We start from the raw sequence: 11,528 nt of genomic DNA, 5'->3' as shown, positions 1-11,528 counted from the left end.
GCAAAATGTTATTGAAGGAAATAAAATAGATCTGAATAAATGGAGACAAACTATGTTCATAGATGAAGAAATTCACAACATTTTTATAAATGTTCAGTACAGTTTTAATCAAGACTTCAATGTAGTTTTTACTGAAATTGAACAAACAGATTCTAAAATTCATTTTAAAGGATAAACAGCCAAGACAACCAAGACAAGTATAAAAAAGGAAGAATAAAGACAAGTGATCTGTCATATAGATATTAAGGCTTCTTATGAATAAATACTTAATTAAAACCATGTGAGTTTGATCCTGGAATAGATAAGAAGATCTATATAAACAATAAAGAGTTGGATAGACTCTAACATATATAAGAATTTATGTACCATAGAAATAGGGGGAAAGATGGACTAAATAAATAATGCTGAAACAGCTGACTTTCTACATGGAAAGAGGTAAATTTGATCCTTATATAAAATTGTAAAATAAAATAAATTACAGATGGACTCAATTTCAAAATGTCAAAAAAAATCTAAAAAAATTGATAAACATTTAGAAGAACATGTTTTGAAACTTGGGATAAGAAAGGATGTCTTAAGAATTATACAAGAGGTCTGACTTCTAAGTAAGTAGGTTATTATATTTGCTTATATTGAAATTTGAACTGCAACAAATGAAACTATGACAAAATTTAAAACAAGGCACATACAGAGAGAAGAATTTATAAAGGCTATTACAACAAACCTCTGACAATTAAAAAGAAACAAAGAGGAGGATGTGGGCGGAAGGAATGGAAGGAGGAAAGGAAGAAAAGGAGAAAGAGAAAGGAAGAAGGGAGGGAGGATGGGGAGAGAGGAAGAAGGAAAGAAAGTAGCCAAGAGAAAAATGAGTAAGGGTCAAGAACAGTACCCTCTGATTGAAGAGAGAAAAACGCAAATGAGCCACAAGGAAATGAAAGACACAGGATTTAACTAATGACAATCAGAGAACTATAAATTGAAACCAAACTGACTATGAAAAATAATGTATATGTTCAGTTGAGTTATTATGCTATGCAAAATAAATTACCACTGTATTGAAAATCAACTGTATTTTGATACAATTAAGAAATAAAACTATACTGCAAAATCATTCTGAAAAGAAAGTGAAAGTGAAGTTGCTCAGTCGTTTCCTACTCTTTGCAACCTTATGGACTGTAGCCCACCATTCTCTGTCTATGGGATTTTTCAGGCAAGAATACTGGAGTGGGTTATCATGTCCTTCTACAGGGGATCTTTCGGACCCAGGGATCAAACCCAGGTGTCCTGCATTGCAGGCAGACTCTTTACCATCTGAGCCACCGGGGAATCCCTATAAGATCATTCTATAGCCATCATACTGGCAAAAGAAAAGTGAAGGCTGACAAAGTCAAGCACTGATAAGGGTATGGTACTATGGAAACAGGCATATTCTGCCTACAGGATATACATTGGTACAACTACTTTAGAAAATATCTTGACACTATTTATTGAAGCTGAGTATGTACACATCCTATGGCTTATGTACCAGAACATTCTTTGCAGCACTGTTATAACAGAGAAACAATGACAACATAAATGAGTGTCAGTAATAGAGTGGGTAAGTAAGTTGTGATATATTTGTATCATGACCAGCAATGGTAAATTAATCTATCAGAGGAGTTACAAAAATATATACTGCCAGGTAATTTGCTGAATTATACAAAGACTTTAATGGAAAAAACGTTTAAAACACAGAAGACAATACAATATATTGTTGGTGGAGATATACAAGGTAAAAAACACAGATTCTAATTAGAACATAGATGCTGGAGAAGGGATAAGCTACCCACTCCAGTATCCTTGGGCTTCCCAAGTAGCTCAGCTGGTAAAGAATCTGCCTGCAGTACAGGAGACCTGGGTTCGATCCTTGGGTTGGAAAGATCCCCAGGAGAAGGGAATACCCATTCCAGTATTCTGGCCTAGAGAATTCCAGTGACTGTAGGGTTGCAAAGAATGGGACACAACTGAGCAACTTTCACTTTCACTAGAACATAGATATAAAAACATTAGAACATAGATTGATTCAAGAAATCTAATCAATATCTTGGCACTGGTTTGGGGAGAGAAGAGTGGGTATTGGATTTAAGGAAAGCAGCAAAGGGGAACCTTTATGTATGCTATATTGGTTTATACAAAGTATAGACTATTCAATGTATATAAGTGTCCATGTGCATGTTTCCATGTGTATGTACCTGTCTCTATAATCTGAGTTTAAAATGACAAAAATTTACATTTGCAATATTGAATGACAGTGCTTTTACATCAAAATTTGCATTTTCCTACTTTTTAATGTTAAAAAAGAAAAACCTAACTGCAAATCTAGTACTAAATTACAATAGTCTGGGGTCAAAGGACTACCAGAGGCATTAGAATCTTAAGACAATAACTGCAAAACACTAAGCATCAAAAATGGTAATTTAGCTGCCCACTCCAGGGAAAGTCAAATTGCAGTGGTAGGTTCCAGCTGTGCTAACATGGTAATTCTGGCTCTAAGAGCCAGGCTCTGAGTGTTTTCTTGGAGGAAACCCTTGAGGACACAGAGGCAGTTGTCACTGTTGTTCAGTTGCTAAGTTGTGTCCGACTCTTTGCAACCCCATGGACTGCAGCATGCCAGGCTCTGCTGTTCTTCACTATCTCAATTCATGCCTATTGAGTCTGTTATACTATCTAAAGTCTTTCCTGGTGGCTCAACTGGTAAAGAATCCTCCTGCAAAGTGGGAGACCTGGGTTCAATCCCTGGGTTGGGAAGATCCCCTGGAGATGGGAACAGCTACCCGCTCTAGTATTCTGGCCTGGGGAAAACCATCTCATCCTCTGTTGTCTCCTTTTCCTCCTGCCCTCAATCTTTCCCAGCATCAGTGTCTTTTCCAATGAGTCAGCACTTCCCATCAGGGTGCTAAAGTATTGGAAGTTCTGGGGAAATGAGACCAGAGAAGGTGGAATTTGAAAATGTATTTTCACATGGCCAGGGGAGGTCAGCAAAGCAAAGCAAAACAAAACAACTGTATGAAATCCCAAAAGGTTGACTACAGAAGAAATATTTTCTTTTTGGAGGTTTCCCTACAGTTCTCTCTTTAGCCCCATCTCTTTGCTGTCTCCTTCTCCCTTCTTTTATACTATTTCTCCCTCTCCTTCCTTAGCCTCCTCTTCTTCTTCCCACCCCCATCTTTCTCTCTCTCTCTCCTCATTTACTCCTTCTTCCTTTTTCTTAGATTTTATGCTCTGGGTCTACATAGCAGTCAAATGCTATTGATCATAGGACATTGAATTGAAGGCTTTCTTGTCTCTCTTCATGACCAGATCAAAGGATTTTGGAAGATTGTCTTTGGCTGTCAAGTTTTCATTTCTAGTGCTTCTGTATACCTTAGGTATAAAATTTATACCTACAGTTGCTTGTAGAAAAATCATTCACCACAGATGAGAAATGATATTTGTGTGTATGTTGGGGTTGGGTGTTATGTCACCTGTGTTCAAGAATAGATGATCTTCTGATTATTTCCAAGTCTCTTGAATAGAAATTATGGTTGTATATATACAAGAAGAAACCAAAAGGATGTGGAAGCTAAAGTGTGAGAGAAGGTCACTCAAGCAATTTATATTTCATGTTTTGATTTTTGTACTTCCCCAAATACTCCACTTGCTATTACTATTCTTTCTTTCCCCAAAGCAAAAATTACTGAGTACTTCTAAATCTTTTTTAACTTGAAGTTAAAGTAAACTGGGTTTTGTGGCTTAGAAGACAGCATTTATTTGTTTACTTATTTTTGACCATGCAGCATGAAGGATCTTAGTTTCTTCCTGACTGGGAATAGAACCTGGGCCCCTGCAGTGGAAGTATGGAGTCTTAGCCACTGGACTGCCAGGGACTTCCCAGTTACCATTTTATATCTGTGTAAAATATTTATGTGAACCTGAAAAAAATCTGTTTTCAGGTAAAAGTAGTTGTCCCAACTTTAGATATCCAGTACTAAGAACAGCATGTTCCTTTTCAAAGTGTAAAATGGAATATACATCTTTTTTTTTCTGAATACATCCCTAAGTTGTTGGAAAGTTCCTTTAAAAATTACTAGCCTCAACACCAGTAATCACTGGGGAAATGTAAATCAAACCCACAATGAGATATCACCTCACACTTGTCAGAATGTCTGTTATCAAAAAGACAACAAATAAGAAGTGAAGTGAGGATATGGAAAAAAGAACACCCTGCTGCACTGTTGGTGAGAATGTTAATTGGTGTAGTCACTATAGAAAACAGTATGGAGATTCTCAAAAAATTCAAAATAGAACTACTATATGATCCAGCTACTCCACTCCTGGGTATATATCTGAAAAAAATGAAAACAATTATTGGAAAGATATATAAAGCCCTACGTTCATTGGAGCACTATTTACAACAACCAAAATATGGAAGCAGCTTAAGTGTTCACTGACAGATGAATATATAAAGAAAATGTGGTATACACATACAATGAAATATCGCTCAGCCACAGAAAATAACGAAATCTTGCATTTGTGACAGCATGGATGGACCTAGATGGTATTTTGCTAAGCGGAATACGTCAGACAGAAAAAGACAAATACTGTACAATTTCACTTACATGTGGAATGTAACGAACAAAAAAAGAAAAACATAACAAAACAGAAACAGACTCACAGCGATAAAGGGGAGGTAACTGGTAGGATGACAGAAAGAGGTGAGGGAGATTAAGAGGTACAGCCTTCCAGGTACACATAAAGGAGTCACGGAAATGTAGCATACAGTGTGGGAAATACCGTCAGTAATATAAGAACTTTATATAGTGACAGATGGGAACTAAACTTATTGTGATGATTATTTTGTAAGGTATAGAAATACTGAATCACTTTGTTGTGCATCTGGAATTAACATAGGGTTGTAAGTCAGTTATGGGCTTCCCTGGTGGCTCAGCAGTAAAGAATCTGCCTGCAGTGAAGGAGACATAGTAGACAGGGGGTTGATCCCTGAGTCCGTAAGATCCCCTGGAGAAGGAAATGTCAATCCACTCTAGTACTCTTGCCTGAAGAATCCCATGGAGAGAGGAGCCTGGCTACAGTCTAAATGGTTGCAATGAGTCAGACATGACTGAAGTGACTTAGCCTCAGGAAGTCACTTATACTTCAATGACAAGCAACAAATAAAATCTACCCTTCTAAATAAATAAGCATTTAAAATAAATAAGTAAAAATAAGTAAGAAAAAACACTAGCAATATATGGTCAAAAGTGACAGACAGTATTTTTGCTTTTCGTAGAAACTTTTGCTATATAGTTGACCACTGAACAAGAGGGTTAGGACTGCCCACCCTCTTGCACAGTCAGAAATCTGAGTACAGTTTTACAGTTGACCCTCCTTAAATGCGGTTCCACATCCCTGGGAACCAACCACGGATTGTGTAGTACTGCAGTAGGTGTTTAATGAAAAAAGAATTAGCACGTAAGTAAACTCATGCAGTTCAAACCCTTTGAGTTAACACCAAACTTTAGTCGACTATGACCTTTGTGTTATTCAAGGTTGCTTTTGACCCATGAAGACTCTTTCTGGGTTTGCCTCATAATCTTCTTGGTTCTGAAAAGAGCTTAGAATTTCAAGAGGAGATTTCAAGAGAACTGTTCTTCATGAAGTTCAAGTTTTCCAGCTGAAATGGACAGAGAGAATTCTCAGAGTCTGGGCTCTTGCAGCAGGTGGGTAATGAGCATCTCTTGGACTGTGCTGTGCTGCTTCTTCTGGTCCTCATCTGGGCAGCATTTCCCTGCTCACAATTCCTTTACTGCCACAGTGATATCTATGCCATTTTTCTACCTACTAAATCTCACTAGAAGTGATCCATCTAGTGCCAGAATTCCTTTAAAACATATGGTTGCAATTTTCAGATTGAAATGACTGGATCACAGTTTGCAAATTCTAGAATAAACACATATGTGGACTACACCTGCCAATAAGAATAAAACTATTTTTTCTATTCCCTAATGAAAACATTTACAAGCAAGATATAAATTTGGAAATCTGCCATTTGACTGAAGTAAATACACACACACTCACACACATGGAGCTAACACTAACTTGTGTGACACAGGATAAAAATATTTGCTTACAAAAACTGACAACTGCATACCCTGGTGCTGCTCTTGCCTTCTGAGATGGCCACATTCTGTCTGTAGAGTGTGTTTCTCTCTAAATGAATCCACTTCTTATCTAAAAAAAAACCTGCTTAATACCTGAGATAGAATGTTTAATTATTATGATCACATTTATTAAAAATATGAAAGAAAAAAACCTAATTCTTTACAATTTATGTGGAATCTTTTGTAATAACTGATGCTAACAATCTAAGCAAGTTCTTCAATTCATTCAGAATATAAACCTGTTACTGTCTATAGATTAGCTAAGGATAGTTCAAAGCCATAAGCAGGTACTTAGTGGAGTTAAAGTGAAAGAGAAAGTAGCTCAGTCGTGTCCGACTCTTTGCGACCCCATGGACTATAGTCCATGGAATTCTCCAGGACAGAATACTGGAGTGAGTAGCCTTTTCCTTCTCCAGGGGATCTTCCTAACCCATGGATCAAACCCAGGTCTCCCGCATTGCAGGTGGGTTTTTTACCAGCTGAGTCAGAAGGGAAGCCCACATGTAGAGTTTAAAATTTCTGCTAAAGCAAAAAAAAATTTTTTATGAATTAATTAAACAAGTTGGTTTGGTAATGATTCTCATGCAAAGAAGCATCAGTAGTGTTTTGACTTGTTCTGTCATTTAAATTACAGGAACATCAGTAATGGAGTTGAAACCTAAACCTGCATTTGTTTGATCTTAAAATCTATACTCTATTACCTGGCAGGGTGAAGAAGGGAAGAAAGAATCCCTCAGGTAAAGAGAATGGTGCTAGCAAACTCCTGAAGACTTGAACCACTGTAGTGTGAGCAGAGAAATCCAAGTGGCTAACACATAGCTACAGGTTTACTCCTGGGACACAAACTTCACTTGCCATGCTAATGAGGAAACCATGAATTCATGAATGGTAGACAGTCAAGAATGAGTTTTAAGCAGATAGGATACATGGTAATATTTGCCTTTCAAATAACAGCAGTCAAAATAAAAAGGATGAATTTTAGGAGATTATTGAAATAATCCTGGTTCTCATCTAAAATTCTGCAGGATATGAGGTTGGTAGAATGACTCTGAAGAGAGAATTTCAGAAGTACTTAGGTGAGATGAGAAGGAGTTGGCGATAGGCTAGTTGTGGGGAAAAACAGTAAAAGAGGAGGATGAGATACTCGTCAGTTCCAAGGGTCAGGCTTGGGGGACAGGAAGCTGGAGATGCCAATCATGAAGAGCAGGGGCTTAAGAGGAGGAGTAACCAAGGGTGGACAGCAACAAGTTCAGCTTGGGAAATCATGCTCCCTGTCCAAGGGCGAGTTGGATATGATGTTTAGGGAAAGTGGGCTGGCATTTTCTAGATAAAGCCATTAATAGGGATACAATTGAACAGAGGCAAGCTGTGGAGTAGGAACTTCCCAGGTGGCTCAGTGGTAAAGAATCCACCTGCCAAGACAGGAGGGGTGAGTTTGATCCTTGGGTCTGGAAGATCCCCTGGAGAAGGAAATGGCAACCTAATCCAGTATTCTTACCTGGGAAATCCCATGGACAGAGGAGCCTGGGAGGCTATCTCGCAAAAGAGATAGACACAACTTAGTGACTAAACAACAATCTATTTATCGAGAGAAACAGAGATATGTTTATGCAACTATGCTGGGCTGTTGTTCTTCAGTTGCTCAGTTGTGTCCAACTCTTTGTGACCCCATGGAATGCAGCACACCAGCCTTCCCTGTCCTTCACCATATCCTGGAGCTTGCTCAGACTCATGTCCATTGAGTTGGAGATGCCATCAAACCATCTCATCTTCTGTCCTTCTCCTGCCTTCAATCTTTCCTAACATCAGGGTCTGTTCCAATGAGTTGGCTCTTTACATTTAGGTGGCCAAAGGATTGGAGCTTCAGCATTAGCATCAGTCCTTCCAATGAATATTCAGGATTGATTTCCTTGAGGATTAACTGGTTTGATCTCCTTGCAGTCCAAGGGACTCTCAAGAGTGTTCTCTAGCACCATAGTTCAAAAACATTAATTCTTTGGCACTCAGCTTTCTTTATGGTCCAAGTCTCACATCCATACATGACTATTGGAAAAACCATGCGTCTACTATAACTGTAGTCTGCTACACCACACACACATACACACCACAAAGAGCAAGAATTGAGTTGAATACTTGGATGGATGCTAATAGTCACAAGAAATAGAATAAATGAGAATTTGTTTAAGACTGGGAATTCTTTCAGCAGATTATCTGAGTCTTCAGCTTTTACCATTAGCAAAAAATTGGCATGTGTGTTAAAAAGATGAATAAATTACATTCTGATTTCAAGAGTTACTATTTTTTTAATTTCTTTATAGACATCAATTTAATCTAATAGACTTACTTACAGGCATATTATTCCATAGGCATTCTAATTTTGCTGAGATAAACAATACTATAGTAAGATACAGATCATGCATTAAAAGACTATATTGTTCACTGTGAATAACACACATGAAATGCAAATAAACAGTGATAAAAACAATTCTAGAAATATATGCAATATTTAGTAGGAACTTGGAGGGAAGGTGAATTTATTAGTTACTTTTACTAGTTCATTTATTCCTCATTTATTTAAAAATGGATTTAAAGTGGTCTGAAACAAGATGAAATAAAAGGCAACACAAATAATGAAGTGGATTTGGAGGGGAAAAAAAGTTTTAATGGTTAATTTGAAGTCAACAGCAAATGGCTATACAGAATAGTATAGCTAAGATCTAGAAAACTCTAGAACAAGCCACCAGTTGGCTTTTCTGGTTTCTGAAGAGGATAGAAAAATGAGAAAATTAATAACATTATTCATATTACCTCCAAAGAAAATTAAAACAAAGGTATTCTTGGTGCCAAAACTAAAGTGTTTTTCCTCATAGATACTGAAATAACAACAGTACACCACTCTTAACACACCTGTATACTAAATGGATTTCATGGCTGACTTTCTTACAGCGGCTTTAAGCATGGGTCAGTGATGACATAATGGCCAATTACATTTAATAAAAGCAGTTTTACAAGAGAATAAACCATATGGTCCAGATGTATGAAGATCTGCTTGTGTGGCTCATTTCAAGTATGAATTGCTTTGGATCTATAGAAACACATGGATTGTATTTCACTCAGGCAATCTTTCACAAATTTATATTGTCTGACCATATATTTGAATATTAAACTGCAGGGGGTTCAAGATTAGCCTTCTTGACATTCACTTAGGTGCAGTTATTTTAATATACTGATTAAATAACGGAAATGCATAACTCATCCTGGGAATGGGAAGGGTACAGAGAAAAGGAGACTGGAATTTCAGTTTTTTTTTTTTTAATTTTGGCGAAATACACATAAGATGAAGTTTACCTCCTTAACTAACTTTAAGCATGCAGTTTAGTGGCAGTAGGTACATGCACACTGCGGGGCTACTATCACCATCATCCCTCCACAGAATGTTTCACTTTGCAAAACTGGTATTTCACCTACTGAACAATAACTACCCTCTCCTCCTCCACCCTAACCACTTTTCTCTTCTCTGTCTTCATGATTTTGACAACTGCATGTACCTCCTATGAGTGGAATCACACAGTATGAAAACACAGAATTCTTCACAGATTTGCATGCCATCTTTGTCTGGGGGCCTTGCTCATCTCCTCTGTGTGGTTCTAATATTACTCTTTGTGCTGCTGAAGTGAGCACGTTAGCTGGTGTTTGAAGGGAGAACAGGAACTCATCAGACTTAACATGGGGGTAACAACTTATATATGAAAGCAGAGTATCTAAAATTGTTTTCTGTGTTGTTGAAGACTGAGGTAAGGAAGCTGAAAAAGATGAGGCTAAAGAGATAGGAAGAAACAAGAAGCCAAAGGGCATTCTAAGCCCCTTTTAAGAGATTGATTTTTATAAGCCCCTTTTGACAGCTTCCTTGGTGGCTCAGATGATAACGAGTCTGCCTGCAATGCAGGAGACCTGAGTTAGACCCCTGGATTGGGAAGATCCCTTGGAGGAGAGCATGGCAATCCACTCCAGTATTCTTGCCTAGACAATTCCATGGACAGAGAAGTCTGACAGGCTACAGTCCGTGGAGACACAAAGAGTCAGATGTGGCTGAGCAACTATCGCTTTCTCAAGAGCTTGGACTTACATATAATGAGATGGGAATAGAGAAATAAAATTCATATTTAAAAAAAATTAATTCTGGAAAAAAAAGGAGGCCTGAAAGAAGATAAAATTTGACATAGACTTGTTAGAAGGTAGTGACAACTATGTAGGTAAAGGTTTCCTTTTTATTATTTTTTGCAGAAATTTTGGAGTCTTACAGAGAGTATTCAGAATTGTAGATCATGAGGAAATAGATGTCTACACTCTGGATCTAGTGTCCACACAATCTTCCTCTCCCAGCTTAGAATAAAACTATTCACATTTTAGAAAATTTTCTACTTTAGCAAAGCATCCAGACAACTCAAAGTCTAAATTCACATTTTAATCCATGAAGCACCTTTTTCCTCACTGATATCTCCTCTCTCTCCTTTTCCTCTTCACGTGTTTTAGAGGAAGAGTACATTCAGAGGGAAAGACTAGTAGAGGGTGTATTGAGACTGGCAGACAAAAGTGCTAAGATAACCGGAAAGGTTTGGAATAAAAAATTGCATTCTAGGTGTCTAATTTTGGCTTGGTTAGCAGGGGTGTTTCTTCCTACTATAATATAGAATTGTTCTTAAGATAGCAAGAAACTGAACTATAAGAAGGCATAATTAAATTCAAAACAAGGATAATTTATTAGAGATTATCTACATAGAAATTTGTTGCTTTGTAAACATAAAGAAAGGAACCATGATTATCTAAAAGCAACACAATAATCTCAGTTCCTTTCCAAGGCAAACCATTCAACATTACAGTAACCCAAGTCTATGCCACAATCACTGATGCCAAAAAATTGACTCTTTCAAGAAGACCTACAACATCTTTGAGAATTAACACCAAAAAAAGATGTCCTTTTCATCACAGGGGCTTGGAATGCAAAAGTAGGAAGTTAAGAGAAACCCAGAGTAACAGGCAAGTTAATAATAGGGCAAAACTTAACAGAGCTTTGTCAAGAGAACACATTGGTCATAGCAAACATCCTTTCCAACAACCCAAGAGACAGCTCTATACATGGACATCACCAGATGGTCAAAATCAAAATCTGATTGAATATGTTCTTTGCAGTCAAAGATAGAGAAGTTTTACACAGTCAGCAAAAACAAGACTAAGAGTTGACTGTGGCTCAGATCATGAACTCCTTATGGCAAAATTCAGACTTTATTTTAAGAAAGTAGGGAAACCACTAGACCATTCAAGTATGACCTAAATCAAACTCCTTATAAT

The 11,528-nt window shown here is 37.4% G+C and overlaps 1 non-coding gene across 1 annotated transcript; it reads right to left on the bottom strand.

Annotated features, from left to right (window-relative positions):
• Positions 1-9,753: 9,753 nt before the first annotated feature.
• On the bottom strand, positions 9,754-9,860 carry LOC139178107 (U6 spliceosomal RNA). Its single transcript, XR_011562529.1, has one exon. It is a non-coding gene; the product is annotated as a U6 spliceosomal RNA (small nuclear RNA).
• Positions 9,861-11,528: the final 1,668 nt, after the last annotated feature.

Source organism: Bos indicus, chromosome 20 (assembly GCF_029378745.1).
Source record: "Bos indicus isolate NIAB-ARS_2022 breed Sahiwal x Tharparkar chromosome 20, NIAB-ARS_B.indTharparkar_mat_pri_1.0, whole genome shotgun sequence".
NCBI lineage: Eukaryota > Metazoa > Chordata > Mammalia > Artiodactyla > Bovidae > Bos > Bos indicus.
This window is presented reverse-complemented; position numbering and strand designations above follow the sequence as displayed.